The sequence below is a fragment of the Cnephaeus nilssonii genome (genome assembly GCF_951640355.1).
Source record: "Cnephaeus nilssonii genome assembly, chromosome: 18".
In the NCBI taxonomy this organism is placed as follows: Eukaryota; Metazoa; Chordata; class Mammalia; order Chiroptera; family Vespertilionidae; genus Cnephaeus; species Cnephaeus nilssonii.
In genome coordinates, this window is record NC_137089.1 from 46,770,113 (window position 1) to 46,785,043 (window position 14,931).

Sequence of the window (14,931 nt, forward strand, 5' to 3'; positions counted from 1 at the left end):
CTTGTCATATTTGTAAGAAAACTGAGTCTAGCCTGGCTGGTGTAGCTCAGTGGTTGAGCATCAACCCATGAACCAGGAGGTCACTGTTCAATTCCTGGCCAGGTGGTCAGGGCACATACCCGGGTTGTGGGCTGGATCCCCAATAGGGTGTGCGCAGGAGGCAGCTGATCAATGATTCTCTCTCATCATTGATGTTTCTTTCTCTCTCTCCCTCTTTCTTCCTTTCTGAAATCAAAATGTGTGTGTGTGTGTGTGTGTGTGTGTGTGTGTGTGTGTGTGTGTGTGTGTAGCTGAGTCTAAAGAGGTGAGGTGAGATGGCTTGCCAATGGCCACACAGGGAGGCAGTTTTAGACTCAGTTCCAGGTCTTGGAACTCATAATGGTCTGCTCTTTTCCATTGGTACACTGCCTTCTCCTTCATTAAAAGTGATGCGAAGGCCTCTGGTTGCTTTAGGCAATGATTTATTTCAAAAGCTGTCTTCCCTCCTGAAAGTCAAAATCAACAACCTATAAACCAGGCAGACTCCAACTACACCAGACAAATACTAATCTACTAAATGCCTATTACTAGAATGACCAGTAGCAACAATGATGATCTTCACAAGAAATTCATGCACCTCCCTTGGGGCTCCCTGCCTGGAATCAGGTCATTTTAAGGAGTCGTTTAATATAACTGTGCATTGAAAGGCAACTGCTATTGGTGTGCTCAGAGCACACTATCAGAAGGCAGCCCACTCCCTGAGCTTTGGCTGCTGAAGGCAAGGGCCATTAACTTGCCTTCCAGTTCTTCATCATAGAATTCTACCAGGGTGACCCTGAGTGATCCCAGGGTCAAAGGCCATTTGCCTGGGGTGTGCTCTCTGAAGCAGATATCTCTGGGCCTGGGCCTTGGATTGTAAGTATTGCTTAGGCTTTCTTGAATGCAATGCTCAGTGAAATAAAATAAAAAGCAGACGCCACCGCCCCCGGAGCTGCCCATGACTAGCCATGATAAACCCCAACGTGTTCTTCAACATCCCATCGACGGTGAGCCCTTGGGCCGCATCTCCTTTGAGCTGTTTGCAGACAAAGTTCCAAAGACAGCAGAAAACTTCTGTGCTGTGAACACTGGGGAGAAAGGATTTGGTTATAAGGGATCCTGCTTTCACAGAATTATGCCGGGATTTATGTACTAGGGTGGTGACTTCACACGCCATAATGGCACAGGCGGCAAGTCCATCTATGGGGAGAAATTTGAGGATGAGAACTTCGTCCTGAAACATACAGGTAGGTCCTGGTACCTTGTCCATGGCAAATGCTGGACCTAACACAAATGGTTCCCAGTTTTTCCTCTGCACCGCCAACCCTGAGTGGGTGGGTGGCAAGCATGTGGCCTTCAGGCAGGTGAAAGAAGGCCTGGCAGCCATGGAGCGCTTTGGGTCCAGGAATGGCAAGACCAGCAAGAAGATCGCCATTGCTGACTGTGGACAACTCTAATAAATTTTATTTGTGTTTTATCTTAACCACCAGACCATTCCTTCTGTAGCTCAGGAGAGCACCTCTTCACCCCAATTTGCTTGGAATGTTCTATAATCTTTGTGCTCTTTCCACAGTTCATTGGGTTCCATAATTTCCTTACCCCTTCCCAGTCTAGCTGGATTGCAGAGTTAAGTTTATGATTATGAAATAAAAACTAGAAAAAGATGGCGACCAGCAGGAAGGTAGGGAGAGAGAGAGTGTGAGTGAGGAACCCATAGAGGAGAGTGTAGACGTGTGTGGTGTGTGTGTGTGTATGAGCTAGGGTCAGTTAGATTCTGCAGGTCTTCCAAGGGGCTGCCTAACCGGGCAGTCCTAGACGGCGGAGCCCCGCGAACAAAGCGGACACTTCTCGGCGGCTGGTGTGGACGCGGAGACCACGCCATCTTGAGAAACAGAGCTGCCTGAGACTCGGATCCTGGCTTCTGACACAAACCAGGGCCCTGCAGCCACTGGGGACAGAGAACTGCTATCACAGCTTCTGACCAACAAACAACAAGAATCCAGACTTCCTGGCAGATTTCCGTGAGTCAAAGAGCCTATCCCCAAAACACTGAACAGCTGCGAGCACCAGAACACCGGTCCCCTATCGGCGCAAACATTCGGATTCAAAGGAACCCTTCACTGAACCACGGAAAGGTCAGATTTCGCCTGAAATAAGGTGTGGTTTCTAATCCCCGCGGTGGGAGGGAAGCGCACGAGCCGTGGGACCGGCGGGAACCGGGAGGTCTGTGACTAGAAAAATCGGCGGCAGTTGGAGCTGCCGTGATCCGTGAATGTGGAAGGGGGTCCTCTGAGCTGCTAACTGAAGTGACCTCTTAAAAGCAACTCATTTTAATCTGACGAGGAGGATCAGACTAAGAATTTTCAAAGGAGTGCAGGCTTCTTAGTCTGGCGCACAGACCCACTGTCCGCGCACTTGGGCTCTCTCCGACTCTGATTACTAAGCCCAACGCATAGGAAAATCCAGGTGGAAAAACCCTGAAAGACTGCAGGGGAAGTTGTTTTTTTCAGAACCTGGGAACAGAGCTGGGTGTGACCATCGGAGAGGCAGCTGTGAGGCACACACCTCCACAAACCGGTAGTGAGTGCCATAGAGGGGAGGAAAAAAAAAAAAAGCTAGAGAGGCCCGGAAGTCAATTCAGAAACACTGCCACCCAGGGGCTGAAACGCTAATTGTCTCTGGTGTAATCAAAAATAAATATGAGAAATTAAGACACGGCCTGCTCAAAAAGCAGGACTGGCCTACAACACTGAGGAGCAGAGGAACGAAGCTGAACTGAAATACCGCCCAGACTGGGAAACAACAAGAATAATAGAGGAAGTGAATGACAGCCGCTACTGCACATTTTAGTCTTCCTATTTTTTAATTTTTAATTCTTTTTTCAATTTTTTTTCAATTTTTTTATTCTAATTTTTTTATTTTCATTTTTTGCATCTTTTACTTAAGAAACAAAATTTTTTTCTTTTTCCTCACTCGATTATCACCTTTTTAAGTATTACATTTTTATTTTCAATCAGCATTATTATTACTATTATTTTACTTTTTTTTTTTTAAATGTCATTAGACTTTCTCTTTCTTTTATTTTGGGATTAGTGTCCTACATTCTATTTGCATCTTTCCCTTACCCTATCTCAACGCTAACATTTTGCCATCACTCTCCTCCTAACCTTTCCCCTTTTGGTCTTCTGCTTATCTTAACTCTTTCTGGCTTTAGATTTTCCCTACTTTTTCAGTTTACCCTCTGCTAAAATTTCACCCTATTTATATATCTAATTCCCAACCCCCTGCTCCAAATCCATACATACCTCTCTCTACGCTACCTTAAAAAAAATTATTTTTCTCTCTGGCCTTTTGTTGTTGTTTGCTTGAATGTTGATTAGATTGAATTTTTATGCTTTTTTTATGAGACTGTTTTGATTATTCTTTTTGTTTGTTTGGTTGGTTCTATTGTTTGCTTTATTTTTGTTTGTTTTTTACTTTTGTTTTCCCTTGCCTCAGTTGATATTAGTTGGTGTTGCAGTTTGTATTAATCTCCAGGCTCGTGTTGCTGGAATTTGCTGGGATTAGTGGTTGTTCTAGTGGAGTCTACTCCCCATATATATAGTTTGTTCCCCTTTTCTCTCTTAGTATTGTTCTTGTCTCTCTTACTTATTTTTCTTTTCTTTTTTTTTCTGCTCTTCTCCCAAGTTCAGATTCACACTCTTTTTTTTTTGTTTTGTTCTTTCTTTTTACTCTCCCTCTTCCACTCCTATTCCCTAATTTGTCTTTCTCTGGTGGTTACCTTTATTGGAGGTTATTAATATCGTGAATACAATTCTGTTCAGTGCCTTGTGTGTTGTGCCTGGTTGTGTTGTATTTTGTACCTTTAAATCAATGCCGGAGAGAGAGAGCTATATAACCAGACATCCGGAGAAGAGAGACCATGGGGAGACAAAAAAATAGCCCCCACAGGAAAGAGAAGCAGGCATCACCAGAAAAGGAGAAAAGGAAGTAAACGAACTAGAGGCAAACAACCTATCAGAGAAAGAATTCAGAGAAATGGTCATAAGGTGGCTGAAAAGGATGGAAGACAAATTCGACAATATGAGTAAGAACCAAGAGGAAATGAAGAAGAACCAAGAAGAAATGAAAAATGACATCGCTGCTGTAAAGAACTCAATAGAAAGCATCAAGAGTAGACTAGAAGAAGCAGAGGACCGCATAAGTGAGCTAGAAGACAAGATGGAAAAAAATACCCAATTACAACAGCTTCTAAAAACAAAAATTAGAAAGCATGAGGAGAGCCTAAGGGAACTTCGGGACAACACAAAACAAAACAACATCAGGATAATAGGGGTACCAGAAGGAAAGGAAACGGAGCAAGGAATAGAAAACATGTTAGAAGAAATAATAACAGAAAACTTCCCTGATATAGGGAAGAAAAAACCCACACAAATCCAAGAAGCTCACAGAGTTCCAAGCAAAATGAACCCCAAAAGACCGACGCCAAGGCACATTATAATTAAGTTGGCAAACACCAACGACAAAGTAAGAATCTTAAAAGCGGCCAGAGAGAGACAGACAGTTACATACAAAGGAACCCCCATCAGACTAGCAACTGATTTCTCAACAGAAACTCATCAAGCCAGAAGGGAATGGAATGAAATATACAAAGTCATGCAAAGGAAGGGTCTCAATCCAAGAATACTGTACCCAGCAAGGCTATCAATCAAAATTGAAGGTAAAATCAGGAGCTTCACAGACAAAAAAGGGCTAAGGGAGTTTATCACCACCAAACCAGCAATGAAAGAAATGCTAAAGGGTCTGCTGTAAAAAAAAAAGAAAGAAAGAAATAGGAAGCAAAGAAGGAACACAGGGGTATAGAATAAAAATGGCGACAAATAAGTGCCTATCAATAATAACTTTAAATGTAAATGGATTGAATGCCCCAATCAAAAGACACAGGGTAACAGATTGGATAAGAAAACAAAACCCATATATCTGCTGTCTACAGGAAACCCACCTCAAAAAAAAGGACGCATACAGACTGAGAGTAAAGGGATGGAAAAAGGTTTTCCAGGCGAATGGAAATGAAAAAAAAGCTGGGGTAGCAATACTTATATCTGACAAATTAGATCTCAAAGTGAAGGACATAACAAGAGATAATGAAGGCCACTTCATAATACTAAAGGGAGAAATCCAACAAGAAGAAATAACTCTGGTAAACATATATGCACCCAACACAGGAGCACCAAGATACATTAAAAAACTCCTGGAAGATATCAAAGGAGAGATTGACAGCAATACAATTATAGTAGAAGACTTCAATACCCCACTATCACCATTGGACAAATCCTCTAAACAAAAAATCAGTAAAGAAACATTAATCCTAAATGACTCACTAGACCAGATGGAATTAATCGACATCTTCAGAACATTTCACCCCAAAGCCACAGAATATACATTCTTCTCAAGTGCACATGGGACATTTTCAAAGATAGACCATATGTTAGGACATAGGCAAAGTCTCTCCAAATTCAAGAAGATAGAAATCATATCAAGTTTCTTCTCAGATCACAGTGGCATAAAACTGGAAATCAACTACAATAAAAACAACCCAAAGAAATCAAACACATGGAGACTAAACAGCATGCTATTAAACAAGGACTGGGTTACCAAAGACATCAAGGAAGAAATGAAAAACATCATGGCAACAAATGACAATGAAAACACAACAATCCAAAATCTATGGGACACAGCGAAAGCAGTCCTGAGAGGGAAGTTCATAGCTCTACAAGCCTACTGCAAAAAACAAAAAACAATGGTAATAAATTACCTAACCCAACAACTCAAAGAGTTAGAGAGAGAGCAACAAGAAAAGCCCAGTGTAAGCAGAAGGAAAGAAATAATAAAGATCAGAGCGGAGATAAACGACATAGAGACCAAAGAAACAATACAAAAGATCAACAAAACCAAGAGCTGGTTCTTTGAAAGGATAAACAAGATTGATGAACCTCTAGCCAGGCTCACCAAGAAGCAAAGAGAGAGGACCCAAATAAACAAAATCAGAAATGAAAGAGGTGAAATAACAACAGACCCTGATGAAATACAAAGGATTGTTACAAAATACTACGAACAACTCTATTCCAACAAACTGGACAACTTGGAGGATATGGACATATTCCTAGACAAATACAACCTTCCAAAACTCAATCAGGAAGAATCTAAACAGCTCAACAGGCCAGTAACTATGGAAGAAATTGAAGCAGTCATCAAAAAGCTTCCGGCAAACAAAAGCCCGGGGCCAGACGGCTTCACAGGAGAGTTTTACCAAACATTCAAGGAAGAACTAAAACCTATCCTCCTCAGACTATTCCAAAAAATTCAAGAGGAAGGAACACTTCCAGGCTCCTTCTATGAAGCCAGCATCACCCTAATACCAAAACCAGATAAAGACAACACAATGAAAGAGAATTACAGACCAATATCCCTCATGAACATAGATGCCAAAATCCTCAACAAAATCCTAGCAAATCGGCTCCAGCAATACATCAGAAAGATCATACATCATGACCAAGTAGGATTTATCCCAGGAATGCAAGGATGGTACAATATCCGCAAATCAATAAATGTGATACATCACATAAACAAATTGAGAGATAAAAATCATATAGTCATATCAATAGATGCAGAAAAAGCATTTGACAAAATCCAACACCCTTTCTTGATAAAAACTCTCAACAAGGTGGGAATAGAAGGATCATACCTCAACATAATAAAAGCTATATATGATAAACCCACAGCAAACATCATACTCAATGGGCAAAAACTAAAACCATTTCCCCTAAGAACAGGAACAAGACAGGGATGCCCACTCTCACCACTCCTGTTTGACATAGTACTGGAAGTATTAGCTACCGCAATTAGGCAAGAAGAAGAAATAAGAGGCATCCAAATTGGAAAAGAAGAAGTGAAGCTGTCCTTATGTGCAGATGACATGATATTGTACATAAAAAACCCAAAAGATTCCATCAAAAAACTAATAGACTTAATAAATGAATTCGGCAATGTAGCAGGATACAAAATTAACGCCAAGAAATCTATGGCATTTCTATACACCAATAGTGAACTTACAGAAAGAGAGACTAAAAAAGCAATCCCATTTACCATCGCACCAAAACAATTAAGATACCTAGGAATAAACTTTACTAAGGAGGTAAAAGACCTATACGCGGAAAACTACAGGACACTGAAAAAAGAGATAGAGGAAGACATAAACAGATGGAAGAACATACCATGTTCATGGATTGGTAGAATCAACATCATTAAAATGTCCATACTACCCAAAGCAATCTACAGATTCAATGCACTCCCCATCAAAATACCAACAGCATATTTCACAGACCTAGAAAGAACTCTCCAAAAATTCATCTGGAATAAAAAAAGACCCCGAATAGCCGCAGCAATCTTGAGAAAGAAGAATAAAGTAGGAGGGATCTCAATACCAGATTTCAAGCTGTATTACAAAGCCACTGTTCTCAAAACAGCCTGGTACTGGCACAAGAACAGACATATAGATCAATGGAACAGAATAGAGAATCCAGATATCGACCCAAACCACTATGCTCAATTAATATTTGACAAAGGAGGCATGAACATACAATGGAATCAAGACAGTCTCTTCAATAAATGGTGTTGGGAAAATTGGACACACACATGCAAAAAAATGAAACTAGATCACCAACTTACACCATACACAAAAATAAACTCAAAATGGATACAGGACTTAAACATAAGACGGGAAACCATAAAAATACTAGAGGAACCCACAGGCAACAAAATCTCAGACATATGCCAAAAGAACTTCTTCACTGACACTGCCCCTAGGGCAATGGAAGCTAAAGAGAAAATTAACAAATGGGACTACATCAAAATAAAAAGCTTTTGCACAGCAAAAGAAACCATCAACAAAACAACAAGAAGGCCCACTGCATGGGAGAACATATTTGCAAATGGCATCACTGATAAATGTTTAATCTCCAACATCTACAGGCAGCTTATACAACTTAATAAAAGGAAGATACATGATCCAATAAAAAAATGGGCAACAGACCTAAACAGAATATTTTCAAAAGAAGACAGAAGGAAGGCCAAGAGACACATGAAAACATGCTCAATGTCACTAATTATCCGAGAGATGCAAATCAAAACAACAATGCGGTACCATCTCACACCTGTCAGAATGGCTATCATCAACAAAACAACAAACGACAAGTGTTGGCGAGGATGCGGAGAAAAAGGAACCCTCCTGCACTGCTGGTGGGAATGCAGATTGGTGCAGCCACTGTGGAGAACAGTATGGAGTTTCCTCAAAAAACTGAAAATGGAACTCCCATTTGACCCAGTAATCCCACTCCTGGGAATATATCCGAAGAAACTAGAAACACCAATCAGAAAGGATATATGCACCCCTATGTTCATAGCAGCACAATTCACCATAGCTAAGATTTGGAAACAGCCTAGGTGCCCGTCAGCAGATGACTGGATCAGAAAACTGTGGTACATCTACACAATGGAATACTATGCTGCCATAAAAAAGAAGGAATTCTCATCATTTGCAGCAACCTGGATGGAATTGGAGAACATTATGTTAAGTGAAATAAGTCAGTCAATGAAAGAAAAATACCACATGATCTCACTCATTTATGGATAATAAAGAACACTATAAAATTGAACAAAAAGATAGATACAGAGACAGTAAAGCATCAAACAGACTGTCAAATTACAGGGGGAAGGTTAGGGAGAGATGGGGGAGATAAGAGATCAATCAAAGGACTTGTATGCATGCATATAAGCATAACCAATGGATGCAAAACTCTGGGGGGTGAGGGCATATATGGGAGTGGGGTGGGGGGGGTAATGGTAAGATATGTACACATATAATACCTCAATAAAAAATTTAAAAAAAAAGAAATAAAAACTAAACAGTTGTCTGTCAAAAAAAAAAAAGATATTTACATCATGATCCAGTTACAGGAATATTTGAAAACAATGGGTAGAGAAATCAGTTTAGCAGTTTAGTGAGAACACACATTTTTAGTAATTAATTGGAATGGAATGGAACTGAATGGCACAGAATGAAATTAAACAGAACAGAACAAAACGGAACAGAATAGAACAGAATAGAAGAGAATAGAATTGAATAGAGAGTGCATTGCATATAGTAATGATTACGTATCTATCTATCATCTATCAATCTATCTATGAACTGGGACATCATGTTTAATTTATTTCCTCTTGTGGGTCATAGGCAAAAATGTCTGAAAGACCCCAGTCTAAAGGAATGCCAACAAAGGGGGTTGGAATTGAGGGTTTGAATGAAAATCCATAATAAGATTTGAGAACATGAGTAAATTATACTCCTTCTCTGACTGGGTTCTTTCAATGGTTCTTCACCCTCACTCCCTAGCAACCCCCTTCCTTGTTTGGTGTCCACAGTCACATGTGATCGCACATCATGGCTGGCCACTTATATCACACTCTCATCTTAGGCTTCAGCTATTTGCAGTTTGGGTAACAATCCAAGATCCCTCATTCCTACTGGATTCTGCTCATATTTCTTCTACCTAGAATTCACGTTCTCAGTTCTTTGCCTTGGTAGCTCCTACTCATGCTTTCAATTGCTCAGCCAAATTGCCACCTACCCCCTCCTGGAAGCTTTCTTGAATAACTCAGCATTCATTCATTCAAAATTTAACGAATATTCACAAAACACAGACCTAGATACTGGAGATATTATGGTCAACAAGACAGAAGCACCCGCCTTCCTGGTGTTTACATCCAGTGGATAGATGATAAAAAACAACTAAATATGTAATACATTGTCATTGATGACAAACGAAGCACAGTAAGGGAGAGAGTATGTAATAGAGAAAGGCTTCACTGAAGGGGGAATTTTGAGCAGAAAATTGAGTTAGGCTGCAGAGCAAGCCATGAGTATGTCTGCAGGAACAGTGTCCAGAATAAGGGAATAGCGAGTGCAAAGAACCAAAAGCAGGAACAAGTTCAGTGTTCTCTGGTTGACTAAGAGCTGGTTATTCCTCCTTCCAGGCTCCTTAGCACCTCCTGTATAATTTTATTAAATCAAATTATAATGTTTTCCTTTGCTTTTCCCCCCTACTTCAATATGAACTTCTTGATGACATCTAGGACTAATCAGATATAGTCCCCTCTACATATTTGAGTATGTGAAGAAAGAAATCAATAAATGATTCAGAAAATGACTGATAGAATGAATAAATGAGAAAAGCTTTTCCCCCCTCTCTTCTTAGAATCTTCCAGAATGAGGCTGGTATATGTATCCAGGAGGAGCAATGGCAAGGATATAGTTCACCCTCGACTATATAGACAAGGAAATTGGTACTCAGAGAAGAAAAGTCACTGTCAAAGGCCTCACTGGAAATTAGTGGGAGAGTCAGGACTTAGTTCCAGGTCTCTTAAAAGATGCAGGTTTATTTTTATTTTTTAAAGAATTTTTTTATTAATTTTTAGAAAGAGAGGGAAGAGAGAGAGAGAGAGAGAGAGAGAAACATTGATGTGAGAGCAAAACATTGATCAGCTGCCTCCTGCATGCCCCCCTACTGAGGATTGAGCTGCAACCTAGGCATGTACCCTGACAAGGAATCGAACCAGCAACCTTAAGTGAATGGGACGATGCCCAACCAATTGAGCCACAATGGCCATGGTGAGATCCAGGTTTAGACAAGTAGTCTTTCCATTAGTCCTGGACTACACCCAGAAAGGAAGAGAGAAACAGGGGAGATGTGACTGTCTGTCGTCAGCATTCAGGAGGACTCTGAGAAATGAACACTTTAAAAGGAAAACTCTGGAAAGAAAAAAAAAAAATTCCCTAGAACCAACCCAACAGATATAAGCAAAACCAAAAGAAGTGGTAAATAGTTTGGTTAATTCTGTGAAAAATATTCCGCATTAAGCTGAACCATCCAAACTCATTAGTTTGGAAAGTAAGCTGCCTTTCAAAATATAGTTGTGTTAAATCAATGTTTAGAAATTCCTCTTGGCTCTGCAAATATTCAGTCTTGTGAAAAGAGATGCTATGACCCTGAACATGTTTTTAACCATCTAAAAAATGAATCCCAGAATATTGGAGCTAGAGGGAGAAAATAAACAACCCCAAAGTCCCCATTTCATAATACAGTGAAGGAGACAGCAATGGGTGGGCCCCATTGCTCAGAGCCCAGGTCTATTTCCTCTCTTTTTGGGTTCTTGGGTCCCACTGTACTGGCTCTAGCCTGCCCGTAGCAGACTATTTTCCTTCTTCAACTTGGTGAGAGAAGAGTCCTCCCAATTATAGGATTGGGATTTATTAAGATAATTGAAAAGTGCTGAACTCTGTTGGCCTCCTCCCAGATTCCAAAATGTCAGAGAAAGATGTTCTCTCATCAAATTAAGTGTCAGATGAAAAGGGCCCCAGGGAATCGTAAATCCAAAGACCCTTTCTTATCTCACTCTGTTTTTCTTTGAACTCTCACACTTTAAATAAGGCTTAATGCGAGCTGATCTCAGAAATATCCATTTTTCTCAGCACAGCTTATATTGGGAGATTTGGAGATTTCTCCCAGATAATGATAAGGTGGTGAAATGTGCTCAGGGACAATAATATGACTTGGAGAGTTTTCTATTTCTTACCCAAGAGTGGAAGAATTAGAATATTGTATATTTTTATGTAAACTTTTAATTTTAGAATAATATTAGGTTTATTTTTTTTTTGGGGGGGGGGGGCAAAGATAATACAGAAAATGCCCTTATTTTTCTCACCCCTTTCCCCTATTACTAGCATCTTACATTACCATGGTATAATTGTCACAACTAAGGAACCAAGATTGGTAACCAGTATTAACTAACCTGTATACTTTATTTGGATTTCACTACTTTCCCCCTAATTTCCTTTTTTTCTGTTCTAGTTTTCCATGCAGGAAACCATAATACATTTAGTCATCTAGTCTCCTTAGCCTTCTCTGGTCTCTATCGGTTCCCTCAGACTTTGTTTTTGTTGACCTTGACATTTTGGGGATTGCTGGTCAAAGACTCCACACACTGTCCTTCCATTTGAGTTTGTCTTGTATCTTTTTCAGAGTTACAGTGGGTTTTTAGGTTTGGGGAAGGAAGACCACAGACCTGAGGTGCCATTTTCAACACATCATATCAAGGGTGCATGCAATGGACATGACTCTAAATTACCTCTCTGAGACATGAACTAGATAAAATAATACTTTTTAAAAAAATCCTCACCCAAGGGTATTTTTCCATTGATTTTGAGAGAGAGTAGAAGGGAAGGAGGAGGGAGAGAGAGAGAGAGAGAGAGAGAGAGAGAGAGAGAGAGAGAGAAGACAGACACATTGATTGGTTGCCTCTTGCATGAACCCTGACCTGGGCCATGAGTGAGCCTGCAACCTAGATATGAGCCCTTGACCGGGAATTGAACCTGTCACCATTGGTCCATGGGCCAACATTCTAACCACTGAGCAAAACTGGCTAGGGCAAAATGACACAACTTTTTAACCACATGGCAGATATCAACTTATTTGCCAATACTCCTCTCACTACACTCTCCAGGCAGTTTTAAAAACATACCACCTTTTCCCCTCTAGCCCTTTGTTTATGCTGCTGTCTTGTCCTGGAACCCACTTTCTCATTTGTCTTGGCTAATCCCCGTTCAGTTTTGACTTTACTTACATTACTTCTTCTGGGACCTTCACTACCTATTAGGAAGGATCGGGATCCCCCTGCTTTGCTCCCACAGCACCCTCTGCATACCACTGTCACGCTCTTTCCTATGTGCTTACTGCTTTCCCATCTGAGCTCCTTAAGGAAAATGACCATGCACTTATTATATTATCCTTAGGCTCTAGTACATAGAAGAAACTTAAGAAATGCTCATTGAATAGATGAATAAATGAATAAATCTGAGCCTCATAACACTGATTAGTAGATAGTATCTCCACTTTAAAATGGGAAACTGAGGCATGGGGTTACAAGATAACTTCCTTAAAGTCACACAGCTGATAAGGACAGAGCCAGGACTCAAGCCCAGGTCCTCTGACTGTGTCCTTCTTGTCAACATGAATGCTGATATTCTATGAATGTGAAACTCCAAGTTTTGTCTGCTACCTGGCAATGTGTGTAAATCCTTTAGTAACTGCAGGTTGGTATTAGGTTGTTGTTTTTTTCTTCATCTAGGTTCAGCTGTTGCCATTTGGGCCTTGACTACAGGGTTCTAATTTAGTGTAATGTACTTCAGTCCAATACCAATTGTAAGAACCCCATATTCTCTCTTAAAATTTGATACAGAATACCCTAGGGATTCCAAAGGCTTGTCTCTCTCAAATGAAGTTTTATTTTAAGAGTGTGCCTAGTGTTGGAAGACCAAATGTGATTTTACATAGTAATGTAAAGTTACATTATTTGCACTCTCTGTTCATGATATTTTTCTAGAAAAGCAATTGCTAGTTCAAATTTAGATATACTCAAGGGTCCCAGTTCATAAATATCAAATTTTGAGCTCTTCCTTGTTTTAAAGGATGACACAGAGATCATGAAGGTTGTTTAGCCAGATGGGGATGAAGCCATGTCCTGAACCTGCTCTGTGTCCTTTCTCTCCATCACTCCGCCTCCAAAATAGTTGGCTGAATTCCAGAATACTAAATATGGACATAAATTCCCCATGGAATATGATGAAATCATGGTCCATACGGACAGCTCTTCTCCCATCTCTTCTTTGTCCTCCTTTTACTTTTTCCTTTTCCTCCTCTTCCCTCTACTTGAACAAGTGTGTTACCATAAGAGAGAGGGGGGGGATGAGAGAGAGAGAGAGAGAGAGAGAGAGAGAGAGAGAAGAGAGAAGAGAGAGAGAGAAGTGGGCAGAGTTCCAAACTCATTTTAACATCTAAACTTAACCTACAGCTAAATAAACATATGCTGGATTTTCTAGACCAGTCCCAATTTAAAGTATTCTGTTCACTCTCCCTGAAGAATTTCTCACGTGCGAAGTTAAAAAGAGAGACCTCACCACTCATGGCAAAGGGAAGTTTCAGAAGAATGGCAACACTAGTGGAGTTGACACTCTACATCCCTTTTGTTTTCTCTCCCAAAGTCCCAGGTCACTGGTTCCCCGTTAATTGTTTGTTAAGTGTCCTATCCACTGCCATCCACAACTACTTGCCCAAGGACATCCCAGCTAGGACAGCGGTCATCAAATTGCTACACTCCCCTACTCTGCTTTCTTTTGCATGGCCTCCAAGCTAAGAATGGTTTTTGCGTTCTTAAATGATTGAAAGTATGTCAAGAGGATTATAAGAGTTTTTGACATTTGAACAGGACATGAAAGTAACTTTTAATGTCCACAAATAAAGTTTTGAGTTTCATCAATTACAATTTGTAGACTCCAGTTTTCTCTCTTTACATGTAAGGACCTACATAATTACCCCAATTTTGCCTCCTGGTGTACAATGCTTAAAATACTATTTGTTATCTGCCTCTTTACATAAAAAATTGGCCTCCTCTCATTATAAAGAAAAACTGTGATGCTCTGGTTAAAAGCTCAGGTTTAGAATCAAGCAGACTTGTATGAAATTCCCAGCTGCGGCACTTTGGAGCTGGGTGACTTTGAGCACATGACCCCTCACAAGTTTACTCAAAGATTACATGGGAAACATGGCACCTGCTCTATGATAACACTGTCAGGATGAAGTGAAATGACGCGTATAAGGCACTTCAGCATATGCCTGGCATATAAAACACTCAGAGAGTGCCAGTGATTGTCAGTGTCTACAGCATCATCCCTGTCATCCTTGTCACTGTTAGGAGAGAAGTTCTTCAGAAGCTCAGTACTGAGACCCCAAATCTCTGTAAAGT

General features: G+C 40.4%; 1 pseudogene across 1 annotated transcript; it reads left to right on the forward strand.

The window, feature by feature from the left end:
* The first annotated feature begins 986 nt into the window (after positions 1-986).
* Positions 987-1,475, forward strand: LOC307114302 (peptidyl-prolyl cis-trans isomerase A-like; annotated as a pseudogene). Its single transcript has one exon. The product of its transcript is annotated as a peptidyl-prolyl cis-trans isomerase A-like (transcript).
* Positions 1,476-14,931: the final 13,456 nt, after the last annotated feature.